The following is a 17,929-nucleotide window of genomic DNA, read 5'->3' as shown; positions in this document are numbered from 1 at the left end:
CTATTCATGAGCAAGGAATATTTTTTCATTTATTGAAATCCTCTTTGATCTCTTTCTTCAGAGTACTGTAGTTTTAATTGAATAGATCTTTTACTTCCTTTGTTAGATTGATTCCTAAATACTTTGATTTCTGGGATGCTATTGTGAAAGGTATAGTTTCCTTAATTTCTCTCTCAGTCTGTTTGTTGTTTATGTATAGGAATGCTATTGATTTTTGGGTGTTGACTTTATATTCAGCTACACTGCTGAATTTGTTGATTAATTCAGGGAGTCTTCTTGTGGAGTTTTTGGGGTCTTCCATGTAAAGTATCATGTCATCTGCAAATAGTGATAATTTTACTTCTTCCTTTCCTATCCTTATTCCTTTTATTTCTTTCTCTTGTCTAATTGCTCTGGCTAATGCTTCCAGAATTATGTTGAATAGGAGTGACAGTGGACATCCTTGTCTTGTTCCTGATTTTAAAATAAAAACTTCCAGGTTTTTTCCATTTAGTATGATGTTGGCTGTTGGTTTGTCACAGATGGCTTTGAACAGATCGAGGGAAAGACCATCTATTCCTATTTTCTGTAGGTTTTTATCATGAATGCATGTTGGACTTTGTCAAAAGCTTTTTCTGAATCTATTGAGATGATCATGTGGTTTTTGTCTTATAAGGTTCTTTTAAAATGGAGTTTGGATTGTGTTTCTAGTTCTACAAGTACTAATAATTCATGCTTTACTTTTTAACAATCCATTTGTTTGTGATCACCTAGTAGGCATTAAATCTGTAAGAAGTAGAAAGGTGGTAGAGGTCGCAGTTTCAAAGCACATTATTACCCCAGAACTTCTGGGAGCAGTTAGTAGGACACAAAGGGTTTACTTAGTTATTGTCCTTGTGCAGAGCTTCAAAGAAATAAGAAAGTAGGTTTGTAGAGTTGGAGTAATTCTATTCAGTAGTAAAGAAATCTTTTATTTGCTTGTATTGTAATATATATATTAATTCACCAATAATGAAGAGATTATTCATTTTGTGTAGTTTTAAAATTAGAAAATGTTCTACTTTGCACATTGCATTGTCAGCTTTATGAAATAATTCATCTCTCATAAATCTGCTTATAGTTTTAAAAGTGTATCTTTATTATCTCCAACAGAAGTGAAGATGTAATTGATATAATAATCCCTGAACCAAAATTTGATGAAAGACCGCATGATATCTTACAGAAACTTAAAAATTTCGAAGTAGAGATTACTTCAAACGCAGTACTTTTTGTACTGGATTATATTGCTATAAAATGTATTTCAGATTGTATTGAAATGTTTTTATAATTTAAAGTAATGGATAAACAATTACAATATAATTGTAACTAACTTAAAATAAAGACAGAGATTAATAAAGCTCCTGGCCCCACCCCTCCTACCACTATGCAGGAAATTGAAGACTAAATTATGGTTCACAGAAGCTTGTCTTTAAATACCTTACACAGTTCATGGATATTCTCATGAGAAAAATTAAACTGCATAGGAATAGATACATTAAACTAATGACTTTTTATGTAAGCTAAATTAATGAATGCTGGCTTGCTAGCCTTTTAATTAAGGAATCAACCACTGATTGATGATTTTCTTCATTTGAACATTCCTTATTGTCTGACTATTTATGAAAATGCTTAATAAACGCCTTTATTGAGTGGATACTCTACTTTCAATTCTGAAATATATTTTCAGAGTCTACAGCTTTTGTAGTGGTATAGAGCTCTTTAAAAACTTAAGGGTAGCTTTTGGCGTAGGTGTTGTTATGTTCTGTGCCTAGATGTCCGCTCAAAGCCTCGTGTACTTTTAGATGGGGCTTTTTCAGTGGTGGCTGAATCTAGAGTTTATGACTGAGTCACGGTTCAGTGCTAGGATTAAGGGTGCTCGGATGAAGGGTGGGTGATTGCTGGATCAGCCACTGATTGATTGGCCCTGCCCTGATTCCAGTAGACTGGATACAATATAAGGGACAGAAGGAGGCTTGTCTTGTGCTCTCTTGTTGCGTTTGCTGTCCTCTGCCTGCCTTGAATAGTTGCCCATCTGCCATGTGCCACCCTGCCTTGGGGCCAACCAATTATGGAGTGAAACCTCCACAAACTGTGAGCTAAGTAAACCTTTCCCCCTTTAACTTTGAGTGTCTGGTATTTTAACTCAGCACCAAGAAAAGTTATTAAGGCTGATGTATGGATATTTTCTTTCATCACCTGAATATATTTTAACATTCTAAAATTCTAAGGTAGAGAGTAAGGTCTTGCCATTTTCATCTTACAAGACGAAGGAAAGAAGTATAGAATGAAAGAAGGAAAAAGAAAGAAAATCAGGGGCTAAAAGTATAGGGAATTATTAGATAAAAATTCTATTCCTGAAAGCTTCACAGCCAGACTCTGTATCTGTGGTGTTTTTTGATATGACAGAAAGGATTGCTGGGTGTGGAGGTGCATACCTGTAATCCTAGCACTCAGGAGGCTGAGGCAGGATTGCCGTAAGCTTGAGGCCAGCCTCGGCTACATAGTGAGTGCAGAACCATTCCAAATGACACAGTGAGACTATTGCAAAAAAAAAAAAAAAACCAAAAAAACAACAAGAAAAAAGAAAGGCACAAAGGATTAAACCTAATTATATGTATAAAACATATTAGGTAAAAATTTGAGCATTAATTCAATAAAATTTTTAACAACTTTGGTAATGAATGGCTCAGAGAATTTAAAGAATTTGTCAAAGTCACCATCTGGTACAGCTTCATGATTAGAACCTGAAGCTATTACTCCAGAAACTGAAGTTTTAGTCATGATGTTATACTGGTCCCTCTAATTATGAAACAGTATTAATTAAAACATTTATAGCCATTAAAAGTCATGCTTTCCAAGTGTATCTTAAATATACAGAAATTTATTTATTTATTTATTTATTTATTTATTTATTTATTTTAAAGAATAAAAGAAGGATAACATAATAATAGGGGGGACTTAGCAAATTACAGACAAAATGGTAGGAAATTATCAATGCTTATCATTTTACATATTATTATCTACAAAATAGTTTCTCAGGAAAACAAATAGACAAATAATAGTGAGTTAGAGACAAAAGAGGTAGGAGATTATCAAGAGTTGTTGTGCTATACTTTGGTATCTTCAAAGTGGCTTCTAAAGAAAATAAATAGAGCTATACATGAGTGACCTATTGAAAAATCATTAACTATTCTCAATGGTTGTTGTAGGAAACACATAATAATAAACATACATTATGAAATAGGATAGGAACATTACAAACTTAACACAGTTATGGATAGATTAGTAGGAAAATATCAATGGCTGCTGTAATACGTGGTGGTATCTTCAAAGTGGTTTCTCAGGAAGACAGAGATATGCAAGAAGGATCTAATAAATAGTTACAGCCTAAGGGTTGTCAAAAATAGCATATTACCTCCTCACCAGTGACTCCTTTCACTGAGGTATGATGGCTGGAAGGAAGGCCAGGATTGAAAAGAAGGACCGGGAGACTTGCACCTGTGACTAGCAACAGGCTGTTTTCTTGTTCCTCCATAGTCATGATTACCCAGGACTCCTCGATGGAGATGACGTTCTGACCAGAGGGAGAAGGCAGAGCATGCCCCAAGCCCTCTCATTCCTGTTGGACTAACTGGTAGCATGGGTCTGAGCTCTGGGGCCTCCACCTCAGAGGGCAGACCGATCTCCAGTGGTCTCCTTTGCATCCAGGGCATGGCCCATGGGGCCTCTTAGAGCAGTTCCTCTTGAGGTAGCCTGGCTTTAAGCAGTGGTAGCAGATGAATGCAGTTGTCGAGTTCTTCTTGGAGCCCCGGGAATCAGACCTGGGATCTGTTTCTCTTAGTGGTGCAGCAAAAGCAGCTGCTTTTTCTTGGTCTCTTTGTTTTCTCTCCTTGGTCTCCTCCTCATCATGGCTATAGAATACTGAGGAGGCAATTCTTACTAACATCTCAAGTGAGCTATCTGGGGTGAAAGCCATTCTTTGTAGCTTTTTCTCTCCAGCTTCCCATTGCTTTGGGACCCCACAACCAGTTAGTGTCCTCTCCCCAACTGTCAGCACAGGCAGCAGGAATCCTGCTGCAGACTTCTCCACAGCTTCACCACAGCCTGTACTGTCAGGGGAAGAATGGCTTCCAATGAGTCTCTGCAGGAAATATACAGAAATTTAGATCCTCACATAAAAGATTTGACAAAGAATAATGCTTTTCTATAGTTAAAATATTAGTATGCATTGTGTTAGTATTGGTAAACTTGAAAGAAAATAGTCGATCAATTATTTCTTTTTTTTTTTTTTAGTACTGATTATTTCTTTTTTTTTTTTTTTTTTTTTAGTACTGGAAATTGAACTTGGGACGCGTGATTCCATTGAGCTACATTCTTGAACCTTTAATGGTTATTTCTTGAATGTTCATTTGTTTCCTTTAGTTTCTTTAATACTTTTAAAATGTTTTAGAAAAAAATCTATGAATTTAAATTTGAGAGCAATAATTTTAAAATGTTTTCTGTTTACCTAATTGCATTAAATACATATGTCAGGAAAAGCTGTTTTAATACTGGGAGAGAAAAGAAGAGGCAAAAATGAAACAAAACCAACCCCGGCAAACAAAACAAATTCTTCTCTCTCTTTCTGCAGACTTTGTATGAATGATGCAATTTTAAAAACTGAGTGAAGCACAAGAGATTTAATAGGAAAAATGAGCACAAGAGCCAGGGAAGTAGCTCAGCGGCACAGCGCCTGCCTGGCAAGCACAAGGCCCTGAGTTTGATTACCGATACAAAAAAAAAAAAAAAAAAAATGAGCAAAAGGATATAATAATATCCTTACAAGGAAATGCAAAAATACCTATATTATGAGCTAAGTTTTTAATATTATAATCCAATTTTCCTGTTGAACTAAAATGAACTATTAGTATCTTGATATATACAATATTAGGAGATTGAGGCGAAATTTGCTACTTTTCCACTCTCTGGAATATAATTTGTTAATTTTTCCAGGAAAATTAATTTGATTATACCTAGATCGGAATCTAGTAATTTCCACACTTTTGTATCTAACAATCAGATTAAATAAATATCTTATAACATATATCAGGCAACATATATAGCCAACATTCAATACTTTCAGTGTTTCCCAAACTTTGAAGTCATTTGTTTCTCAAATAAACATTGTTAGGGGCTGGGAATATAGCTCAGTGGCACAGAGCCTGCCCAGCAAACACAAGGTCTTGAGTTCGATTCCCAGTACAAAAAAAAAAGCCTCTTCTCAAATAAACACTGTTAGATCATATGAATGAGAAAACTGAGGGATATCCTGATTACCATTAGAGATTTAGAATCAAGTATACAATATTTGCCAAGGCAGCTACAATTGTGCTTTTTAGTCACTGTATTACTTGTCTGTCCATTGTAGTGTTTTGTAGATAGAAAAAAATAAATGGAAAGCTCTTAAATGTGGAATATCAGAATAGCGCCCCCCCAAAGAGCTATTCCTATATGATGTCTTAAAGTATTTATTGGAAGATTTAGTGAATGATGTAAAACTATTGCACTATAAATAGAAATAGGGAAAAATTCTTTGTATAGTACAATTTTAGTTTTAGAAAAAGAGAACAATTGGGAGATGTTTACATATTGCTTTTTAGTTTAATATAGGTGATATTTACTTTTTTAAAGATGATTTTTTACATTTTGACATGTTCCTTAGTGAATACCTATTAACACATATATCTTGATTTTCTTGAAATATTACTAGCATGACAGTCCCTTGCTCTAGTGAGTTTCAAAACACTTCGAAAACTCCATTTCAAATACCCTGAAAGGAACTAGGTTGACTTTTTTTTAAATAGGTAAATTTAAAATTCCTATGTATTCTCAGTTTTAGACTATCATTTTTTATTTCCAGAGTGAGAGCTAAGGGTACAGAATTTAGACTCCATATGGAAAGATAACAGGTGATATGACTTCTTGGTCCTTCTAGATATCTGTAGGAGTAGAAAAGTCCAGAATCAAAGTTATCTTGTTTTATTCCTATGCTATATAAATTAAATCCCAAGAACTTTTGCAATTTTCTAGCTTACAAATGTTAATGTCTTTAGTCTATTTCTATTTTTTTATCATCTAATGAATTCCCACAGATTTCTAAGAAATTGTAATCAGCCTGATCATCCCCTGCATGTCTCTTAAGAGTCACATTGCAACCCCATCTTCCTAAGACACTGATCTTACCGCAACAATTTCCTGCCTTCACTCCTGTCACCTTTAAGGTGTAATCCACATTTTACAGTGTGGCAGCCACAAACCTTCTCGAGTAAGCAAATAATACAGTCTTCATTCTAATTGCTCGGGCCAGAAATCCGGCATTAATCCTTACTTCCTTTACCACTTACATGCAATTCAATCAGAGTAAATTCACTTCTACTTGGCAGAACAAACTCTTGAGGTGGTCTCACTTTATCACTATCATTTGCCTATCCTTAAAGTTGCTATGTTGTTTTCTGTTCCTGAGCATTTTCTTGAGATTTTTTTTGTCTGCTATGACCTTTCCCAACTTCCCCATTGGATAGTTTCTGACTGAAGGTTCTCAGGTTCCATCTCTTTTAGGAAAATTTTCCTGAACCTGTATATTTCTGCAGTGCCTGACCTTGCCATGAATATAATCCTTATTACACTGACTAAGCCAAAAGTCAATATAGATTTATTTTCTTCTTATTAATGATTAATACAGTTGGGCATTCAGTAGATGCTCAGTGAATTATTGATTTATACACTAAATTACTTTTGCAGTGTACTTCCTTGGATGGTGGGGGTGCAGTCATGATGATATATGTGCCACCCACTCTCTTAGTAAGACCAAAATGCACAGGAATGACTGTCCCAAGTCATTCAAGAAAATCATCCCAAGTCACAAGGACTTTACCTTTGCCTCGAAGACTGGGGTGAAACATCGGGGAATACATCTTGAGGACCTTCTAAAGGGGTTTGTACTTTGTCCAAAGAGAGATATGGTTAGGTGAGTTAGTAGCAAAGTCATGGCGAGCCAAGAATGGATAGGTCTTGGTGTAAATGGGGAGGAAATAGAAAGCAGTTTGTTGAATTAGATAGAATTGAATTTATTCTAATTTAATTGCATATAGGTGGTAAGGGAATACTACATTTCTAGCATGAGTAATTAGAGTGAAGATTGTATTATCTGTTTACTAAAAATCTAAAGTAATAGGACACACAGGGAGAAAAGTGAAAAAAGGGCAAAGAAAATAGAATCAGGCAAGATCTGATTTGGTATGCTTTTGAATTTGAGAGTCTGTGGGAGATCCATATGTAGGTAGGCTTCTTTTTTTACAACAATTTGCAAAGTAAATTGAAATATCATTAGGTTCTTGAATCTAAGTAAAAAAGAAAAAATGATTTTGAAAACCTTTTATTAGCATGATAATGGTGGTCACTATGTCAGTTTGTCACACGTGGAAATACCTTTCGGCCTGATTTATGAGCGTAGTTTGGTGTTATTGTATATGGAGAATTTAAAAGGCAAGAAGTGTTATACTAACAAATTGATACATCTAGTCATGTTGCAATTCTAATGCTTTCCCTAACTTAGTATTTTTAGAAAAGATAAAGGCTTGAGGAAAAGAGTGATTGTCTGTATCTAATTTTCTATACATCTTCAAATAGCATGAGAATTACAAAAAATGGTGGCAAAACAGTGTCTCATTGAATATATTATATTCATACTAAAATTTTAAGTACTATTTACATTGGAAATCATGAGTTTTTTACTTTAAACTATTTTCAAAGCAGTTCATAAGCCTATCTCATTTTTTGCAAGAGTATTCAAAATTCCTTCTATGCATAAACCTAATCACACCAGGCGTGGAAGTATAGATCCAATTCAGAGTCTATGACATTTCTCCTAAGAAGAAAGGCAGAGATACACATGAGTTTGTTCCTGTTTTGATGTGGATATTTTTTGCTCTTCTTTATTCTGTCACACTGCATAAAATATTCCCATTTAGAAAAGTATTTTCTGCAATAAGACTGTTTTAGTTGTCATGACTTAGAGATGAAAGCTCCCAGAATTGAACTGACCATTCTAAGGAAAGTTTTTACTTTCTCATAATATTTAAAAATGGGATTTACTGAATAGTCCTGTTAATGGTTATATTATCTTGGATAATTTCTCTCCAATTTTCTTTGTAAAATCAGTATTCACCACAACATCCATAGGAAAATTACTCTTACCCTAAAAAGAGAACTACTTTTACTCCCATCTTTTCTTTTATCTTGCCTAAGACAGATAAACAAGATCCATTAAAAGAACTTGGGGTTCTTTTTACTGTGTACTTTGCTGTGTATCATGTTTGAAGTTCCCTGTCTCAGATGAACAGACCTGTTTCTAGACCTGGACGTATATAGAACCACAGCCTTTGCTGCTATAGGAAACATGAAATGCACTGTAGCATCCATGCATCCTAAGATAATACATATGATTTAATAAACAAGAGCATCACTGGACAAATATTCTTTATCCCTAAAATGAGTAAAATCTCTGTAAGTGGACTTAAAATATGCCCTGCTTATATTCTAATGTAGATTTTTCTGTGGCAGATGGTGTTGGTGATCTGCCTATGTGTGACCTTTTCCCCTTACTGCTGCAGTTCACACTGCAGAATTTCCAGGGCTAGTTCTTGTATTTCTTTACTTAAGGGATTCTCTAAAAGCAACTTTGCCAAAGAAAGCAGGCAGCAAACCTCAGGCAGTTAATGCCCCTGGGAGCAGCGCTCAGCTACTGAAGAATGAGAGTTGGTGTGTAAATATCTCTTGTCATTCTTCTGGGGAAATGGCATCAGAGCTGTATTCTACATCGGATGTCAGATTTGCTGATCCAAATTATGCTTCAGTTGCCAACAGTTGCCGATAATACTGTCTAGCACAAGACCTTTCAGTATGTATCTCACTTCTTTTCTCCCTACTGGTGGTTTCTAAGATCATCTCCCAAAGAAACATTTTGCACTTGAAATGTTACCTCCAGATTTGCCCCTTTGTAGCCTAAGCTAAGATCCAGAGCTCCCTTTTCCCCTCCTTTTTCCCCTCTTTCCTTCCTTTTCATCTTTATTTTTTTCTAGATTTTTTAGAAAATGAAAAAAAGGGGACAAATAGATTAATGGCTTCTAAAAATGATGATGCCCAACATGGGAAAAGATAATGTTTTGGAATTCAGATGGCTTAGATGCAAACACAGATGTAAGAGCAAAATGTTTGACATCTGTTACTGAAGAAAGTAAAAATATAGTTCTGGTATTACTAATGTGCATAAAGATGTTTATTACAAAGCTGTGGAAGACCTGGACAAAAGAATGAGATATATGTTTCATCCTTCCTGCCCCACCCCATACTGAGGTTTGGACCACGGGTCTTATGCATGCCAGGCAAGCACTCTATGTTGAGCTACATCCCAGCTCTTTTCATTGATTTTATTATTTGAGACACAGTCTTAATAAGTTACCTAGGATAGCCTCCGTTTGCAGTCTTCCTGCTTCTGCCTCTTGAGTAGCTGGGTTTACAAGTATGTGTCAACACATCTCTCTAGTTTTCTCATTTCTGTTGGGTGATATAGCAAAAAGAAATCTTATCCTGTGAAGCTTTCTGCTACTGTTGAATTTATGTCGAAGTACCTTTGAAATGACTCAGTTAAAGGAAGACACATGCTGTTGTGTCTACTAGGAAAAACTTTTTAATTGTGTCTGTTGGGATAAAAATTTAAAAGTCTTAATCAGTTGCTATGTCTGCTCTAGTTATAGCATGATGATGAACAAAAGGACACGGTGTCAAAATGTTTTGCAAAGCAATCAAAATGTAATGAAAATGGAAGTGAATCCGAGCTTTCTCATACTACTGCCCTCTGGCTTCTTAGTGGTGGAGAACAGGGTGTGAGCTTGGCTAGTCTAATTAGTGATAGGGGAGAGCTAGCTGTGCACCTGTACAGTTCACGGGGGGCAGAGGGGTGTGCTGTGAAGCAGCTGTGGCTGTGTTTGTGTTGTAATAGTAATATATCTAGAAGTTAAAATATGAAATTCATCATTTAACGGTACTGCCATTTGCTATTATCTAGCAGTCTGGAACTTTTCCTTTTCTAGGAAAAGTACACATTTTATTATTGCTTTCCTACTGTATGATACCTTCTTCAGCTTCCACTGGAAATAAAACTAGAAGTTTAGGAGATGTTTAGTAATCTCTAAATTATATGTATGGGCTGGGGATATAGCTCAGTGGCATAAGCGCCTGCCTGGCAAGCGCAAGGCCCTGAGTTTGATTCCTGGTACACCCCCCCAAAATAAATTATATGTAAGTGTAATTATTTTGTCTATTAAGTCCAACCATCATCTTATTTTTTTAGTTATATGTGATTCTGTCTCATATTCCCAGGAGAGAAAGTGATAGACGGAGAATTTTAATGGCAACCATATGATTGAAGACGTGTAGTTGTGCTGGGAGATTCCATCAGCTATAGTTGGGCATATTCAGGTAAGAATAAATGACTGCTGTTATACTTCCCATCAATTCCAAAAAAAATTTGGAACCTTAAAATTAATGTTTTTATTTTTACTGAATATTAGAACATAGCTTTATTATAAAAATGCTAAAACATCTGAAAGAAAACAAAATTGAAAGTAGGAACAAAAACCTATTTTTTAAAAATAACTTCAGAAATCATTTGTTCTATCTCCTTTATCACTCTGCTGCTTTTTGCCTCTAAAGTAAGTTGCTGTGACATTGTATGTATTATTTGTTGGTGTTGTTATTGCTATTACTATTAATTTATTTTTGTGCTAAGAATTAAATCTACAGCTTTATACATGCAAAACAAATGCTGTACCACCTAATTACACCCCTAGCCTTCTTCATTATTTTTCAAACAAAATATTTGTATTGAAGTCTGAACCCTTAGTACTTGAGAATGTGAAATTATTTGGAAAGTCATATAACCAAAGACCGTTACATGAGATCATTCTGGATTAATGAGATAAACCTTCAATTCAGTGGTATGAATCTTTAAAAATACAGCGGAAGACCTTGTAAAGATGTGGTCAGAGACATCTTTTTCTCTTCAGCTTGTGTGACGCACCCACCAGTCATACAGGAGTCACCCAGATGCTGTAGTTTGCTAAGAAAGCACAGCTTTTACAACTCCCTGATTTCAGACTTGTGGCTTCCAGAACTGTTGGAGAATAAGTTTCTGTTCTTTGAACCCACTCAATAATCATTGTGGTTCTTAGTTTTGGCAACCACGGGAAACCAATATACCACTGTTTCTGTAGTGTTCTATGTTGTAGACATTAGGCTCTAGGTCTTGTCTACCGAGAGCAGAAATCACAAAAGGCCATAAATACCAGCAGGCAGAGGTCACTGGGTGCCATCTCAGCTACATACTTCATCTGAGCTCTGGATATTCTGATTGTGTGCTGTATTCACATAGATTAACCAAACTCAATAGACCAGAGATTAGAATCATTATCTCACATTCTTAAAGTTATGATCTTTGACTTGTATTTGCTACCTCTGTGATTAGAGTTATGGTTCAAATGGAAAATGTAATTAGTGAATTTAGATGTGGGTGAAATTCTTCTGTCTTAATACACATAGCCTCCATTTACTGTTTTTTTCCGTTCTGTTCTGTACATTTTATCATTTAACCCTGCCTTATCAATCTCATTTCTCTTGTCTTCAGGCTTGTACAATCTCTCCAAAAGTACTAGAATAATCTTTAAATGTTCAAACTTTTTGTGAGGTTTTCTTGTTTTCATCTGTAATTATTTTTCCCACCAGTCAAATAGACAAATAGGCAAAGAATTGCACAGAATGTCTGATTTTATTGATCAGCATAAAATAGGTTTTCATCTATTATAAACTAATGTCAAAGATAAAGAGTGGAAAAGAGAAGAGGCCCAAAACTGAATAAAGTCACTAAAGTTCTATATTAGTTTAAAACCAAAACAATGGAAAGACAAAGAGAATGTGAGGATTGTTCATGGACGAAGACTGAAATTTAAGGGTCATTTTAAGACAAATGTAAGTTCAATGTAAATGTGGGCAAGAGATAGATCAAGAAAGTGTACAAAAAAAGAAAGTGTTGGTTTAGAGTGTGTATGTAAAGATTAGATTTAAACATTATAGTGTGATTTTAAGTTTTTGTTGCCTTAAAAGATATGTTCTTATGGACATCATAATGTATAGGCAGAAATTCTGAAGAACATAGTTGTAACATAAATAGATGAAAACGTGGTGGGATGTTAAAAAGTAAAGGGAAAAGGAGCTCAAAGTCTGTTATTATCTGACTTTCTCCTGTAACAGGTAAGAATAACAACACTCTTGTCTGAAAAGTCTCTAGGGAAATCCTTTGGTGGAAAAAATTTTAAATCATATTCAGAAGCGGTGTCGTGTTTTTTCTGCACCTACATGTAAAAGAACAAACCATTAAGCCACTGAAGAATTTGAAGAAAGCTGTTTTGCTTTCAGTGATGCTTTCAAATTTATACTTAGTACATCTATGTCAGTAAATCATACTCTGTTTTAATCATAGTATATAAACTTCATCTCAATTTTTTTTTTTTTCTGGTACCGGGAATCGAACTCACGACCTTGAGCTTGCCAGGCAGGCACTGTGCCCCTGAGCTAACTCCCCAGCCCAATCATGGTGTATAAACTAACCTTCACTTCTACAGTGCTAAACTTGGTTTTCATTGAGTAAAAAAATGAATATTTATGTATAATGTAATTGTAATGAACGAATTCTTCATAAATTAATTAGTATTTCAGTGAAATAATTGAATGTACCAAGTTGTTGCTCATCAGTATGTTGTTCTCTGTGCTGCAAAGTGGTAATTAATCTGCTCTATACTCTTTGTGCAATGATGGTATCATTTATTATATGAAAACCTTGACTTAGGGGTACATTCTTGTTAAAATGGTTTAATTTACTTTTAGAACATGATGTGCATTGAGAAAATTATTTCAGTGAAAACTTTAAAATATAAATGATAATTTCTGTATTTACATTTTAAAAGAGTGCAATAAATAAGGACAAAGCAGGATTACATTAGTATGTATAGTAGATGCAGAAGTGGAAGTGACTCTCTCAGGAAAAATGACAGTCGTATTTTTTTAAACTGCACAGTTCATTAGGCAGTTGGCTGACAAATCTAACCATTCTCATCAGGTGACCATCTGGGAAACAACAGCTCCGTATTTGTACAAGCGGTCTGTGCTATGTACTGATCACATCTACATTTGAGCAGTATAATTGCTGCTCTTAGATTGCAAGAAGCAGAAATTAGTTCTGGGTATTTAAACAAAAAAGGCATTTGGGCGAAAGGATATAGGTTTGCTCAGCGAGTGAGAGGGTAATCATATGAAACAGTTCTCAGAAAGGATAGGAACCAGACGGTTTCAAGGATCCAGAGGACAGAAGTAGAGAGGGCCTGAAGGGTACTGCTGTGGAGCTAAGTTTGGATCAATAATGTGTTTTAGCATTATCTTCTCACATTAACAAAAGGGGGCCTCATGTCTGACTTTGAGTCATTTGTCCTTCCTGCCTTGGCAAGGAGAGCTTGGTTCCCAACAGGAATTTCAAAGTTCTGAGATCAGAATGAGAAGTGAAGATAGGTGTGGCTAAAACTCTCACTCAGAAAGAAAAAAAGCCATCAAATAATAAAGGCAATAAAATCTCAGATATAAAGATTTTGCCAGTAAAATAAACATACAGATTCAATAACCATGTTGCACGGTTCTCAATACATATCTCCTATCATGAAAAATTCGTATGCTTTTCTTTCATACCTATAGTTATTAATTGCCCACCATAAGCCAATTTCTGTACCTGGCAGTGAACCTAAAGAACTGAATTATTCTTTGCCCTGTGTGTATCTTACACTCAGTGAGATACTGTGTGAGTGAGCTCTGAACTGAGAGAGTGAGAACTGAAAGTTAAGGATTAGTATGTTGCAGGAAGTCTAGGATGTTTGTTTCACAGGGCTACAGTTACAAAGAATTTGTAAGCTCCATGGCTTAAAGGAAAAAAATTCCTTCTCTAACAGTTATGGAGGCTAAGATCTAAAATCAGGGCATCAGGAGGCTCTGTCCCTTCAGTGTTTGTAAAGAAAGACTTTTCCTTGTTTCACTTTTTAGTGACTGTCGGTGTTTCTTCACCTGCGATGGGGTAACTCCAGTCGCTGGATTGGCCTTGTGTTCTTCCCTTTGTCTCTATGTACTCTCCTCTTAGAAACACAGCAGTCACTGGAATTAGGGAGCATTCTATAGTCAGAGTGATTTTTATCTCAACATTTTTGGCTGTTTACATTTTTTTTTTTTGTACCAGGAATCAAACTCACGATCTTGCAGTTGCTAGGCAGGCCCTACTCCACTGAGCTATACCAAGGCCCAAAGGCTGTTTACATTTTTAAAGACCTTATTTCCAAACGAGAAAATATTTTGAAATTCTGGGTTGGCATCAATTTTGCTGAAGACACTGAATAATTGGAGAAGGGTGTCCTTCCTAATATTGGTGTTCCTAGTAGGGTCTGAGTACTACGTGGGCAGAAGAGATAGTAGTGAAGAAGCTAGTGATAGGTGATAATAAAATACTTTAAGAGATTCAACATTGCTCTGAATGTAGGGGTTGTACACTGCTACTGTAGGAAATCGCACGTGTGAAGGACCTAAGCAGATTTGTGATTTACAAAAATTGCTTTGAGTACAGTGTGGGGATAAGAAGAAGTAATTTGAGCAATGCCAGAGAAAGAAAAGCTCTCTAGGACACTCTTCAATAAATCAAGTTTAAAATACTGGAGACATGGAAAAAGAGATGCTGGTGAGATGAGGAGCAATAAATAAAATTCTGGTATGTTGAAAAGTAGAATTGGCATTGTCTGAGTCAAAGGCAGAGAATAATAAGAGAGAATGAGTTGATGGTTTAGTTTGCTAGCTTCTGAGTCTATGTAAAGAAGAGTCTGGAGGCTCTGAGATTGAGGGGTGCGTGTATGTGTGTGTGTATGTGTCTGAGAGAAAGAGAAAGGGAAGAGAAGCAGGGAAACGGGAGGCATTAGGGAACTAAATAATGAATATAATTTTGGATATTTTAGTTTTATTTGCTGTGGAACTGCAAATTCATAAGATCAAAAGGTGGATGTCTAATTGTCCATATAATATGAATGAATTGGTATAAGGAAGTTTAGCATATGAATGATTCATAAAATTGGAGCTATTTGGGAAAAAAAACTTTATATTATTACTATATCCAGTAATGGAATATTGCTAATAACCATATAAGGACATGTAGAAGTAATTCTCCATCACAGGCAATAACCATTACAAAATGATCAGTGAAAGGACAAAACTCGGACATATTTCATCTCAACTCTATACAACTGGCTACCTTTAATGATAAGTACTTCAAACAAATATATTTAAATATTATGGCTCTTTCTGGGTGATTTTAATTTTTTTCCTCTTATTTTAAAGTTCAATGTGTTCAATTGGCATATACTTCTTTTATAACCAGAAAAATTCCATGGCAATAATTTTTAACACATAAACTATACCTAAAATAATATGTCATAACAAAGTATTTTTAAAAGTCATTTCAAAAGTTTGGGCAATTTTTAATTGTAGAAGAATAATGGACTGTGCCTTCCAAGCCAGGTATTTGTACAATATCTTGAAATATTTATGAGAATGTAGATAGAATGTCCTCAGGATAAGCAGCTATTAGATAAATCGTGGGGATTGTTACTTTGGACACAAAGTAGAAAATATTTAGACTGAAGAGTCTTTCACTCGATTTTGGAAACCATATCCCTGAGTGGGAGCAACTTAATCAAACCCAGAAATAGATCACTTTATGTAAGTCGTCACCAGCAATACCAGGTTGCCTTATGTAAAGTGATTAGACATAACATTCCTGTGCAGATTTTACTAATTTCTGTAGGACTTAAGTGGCATTTAGGTTACTGGAATGCAAAATTAGAGCTTTAACATTAAATCTACTTTAATAATCCATGGGTTGTGCTGTGAGAACAGAGTGTGTTTGCCTGTGCTTCTGATCTCCCTCCAGTCCCGTTTCAGAATATTAAACAGCCTTTCCGTTAGCACATACTGCAGGATATCATGATTCAGTTAAAGCTTTCAAGCTTTCTTTAGGCTGCACTCTTATTTTGGAGTTACTGAGAGATATCACAGGATAATTATGCCTCATAAAATGTTTAGTACCTAGATAAATGCTGGCTAATACTTGATATAAGGGGGAAGACCATTTGACTCATGTGAGAGGGTTTTTTCTTGTTAATTTGTGAAAATGGCTTAAACATTGCTTTAACTCATCAATAAAGTGCTTGGTAATATGGAGCTGGAATGAAGTATAAAGATTTTTATAAAGAAATCCAACAGGCTTTTGCTTGCTAGTGACTATAAAGTAAGCAGACCCTTTCTTCTTTGGAAATAGTTTTATATAGATTCTGGTGATAGGTATATGAGAAATAAATGCCTTGGTTATTATTTCATAAAATCTAGATAATAGTAATTACAATAGAAAAGAAACAAAAACTTAAGTTTCAGTAAGGACATTAAATTTTCCAAAGTCATTTTTTTCTAACTTATATATCTTTTACACTATAACAAAAATATTTAAATAATTCTACTATTCAAAATTGTTGCTTAATTAGGACAAGAATCCTACAATTTTCTTGGAGTTCTTTCTAATCCTTTTTTAAAATACTGAAGGAGTTTTAAAAATCTTTCCTAGGCTCCTTAGCAATTGTAATATTAACAACAATAACAACAGTATTAACGATCAACACCTCCAGGTTGTACAGTATGCATTGATTACTGTTCTAAGCTACAAGCACAAACTAACATACTTAATCTTCATTAGGAAACTCTGAGATAGGGAAGTCAGTTTCCAGATGAGAGAGCTTAAGAAGAGGACAGTGGTTAGAAAAAGGAAAAAGCTCAGGAGGAGAAGAATTGGCCCGAGGTCAAATGCAGAGGTGGAATTAGAACTCAGGTGCAGTCTTTGGACCCTCCCTTACACTCTTGCATGTAAAGGGCCTACATTAACTTTAAAGAAAAAATTTTAATCAAAAACATCAAACACCTAGTCAGTATTCCCTTGTCACCTTCCCGTGAGATGATCTGACGTTCAGCTCTATGCTAGACACGTTACATATTTCATCTTCTTCCACTTATTCCCTCCTACCCTCTCTACTTTATTCATGTCAGATTCCTTAGCTCTCCTTTCATCTCCTACATAACATTCAGCTTTACCATTTATATACGTGTTCCTAGTATATGCCATGGTGCAGAGATTCCAAGGTAATTTTCTCTTGTTGTTTAATTAGAAATTATGCATTATCCTGAGATAATGAAACATAAATACATGAGTGTTATTCCCTAATTCAACACTAATAAAAGAAGGTTAAGTTTCCAGGATGCTGAAATTATAGGAAGAAATTTTTTGTCCCCTTTTGTAACTTATACTTCCAATGAAATTATTTGTTGAGAAGAAAATTATAGATCTTTGTTCCTTGTGATAAGCCAGGCTCCCACAGTAATCTTGTATTCATACCTCAAAGCCCTAAGTATAATAGAAAGTAAATATATAATTCAATTCAAAACTGTGCTGGAAAGTAAGTCAGGAAACCTTCAGTACCCCAAAATATATGAGAAATTGAAGAAGGAGGTGGTCATATTTGAGAAGGAAAGCATAGCTCAACATAGGCATATGGAGGAGTGGTAATTGAAGGTGCAAGACCTCAAAACTGAATGTTACTCAGAAATGGCAGATTCTAAATTCCTGGAAAAGCGCTGAGCCCAGATATAATTAGATGGCCGTTTAATTGAAATTCAGTAGAGAAGCAATCGAGTA

General features: G+C 35.2%; 1 protein-coding gene across 2 annotated transcripts in view; it reads left to right on the top strand.

Annotated features, from left to right (window-relative positions):
• Gulp1 (GULP, engulfment adaptor PTB domain containing 1) overlaps positions 1–17,929 on the top strand; it is a 248,388-nt gene that overhangs the window by 83,673 nt on the left and 146,786 nt on the right. For both annotated transcript variants that reach the window (XM_005373325.2, XM_005373327.2), the window contains exon 2: positions 10,438–10,536. The gene's annotated coding sequence lies outside the window, so the exon portion shown is untranslated. The remainder of the gene's footprint in view (positions 1–10,437; positions 10,537–17,929) is intronic.

Source organism: Chinchilla lanigera, unplaced genomic scaffold (genome assembly GCF_000276665.1).
Source record: "Chinchilla lanigera isolate Chin_1 unplaced genomic scaffold, ChiLan1.0 scaffold00002, whole genome shotgun sequence".
In the NCBI taxonomy this organism is placed as follows: Eukaryota; Metazoa; Chordata; class Mammalia; order Rodentia; family Chinchillidae; genus Chinchilla; species Chinchilla lanigera.
The sequence above is the reverse complement of the archived record's forward strand: the minus strand, read 5'-3'. Positions and strand labels throughout refer to the sequence as shown.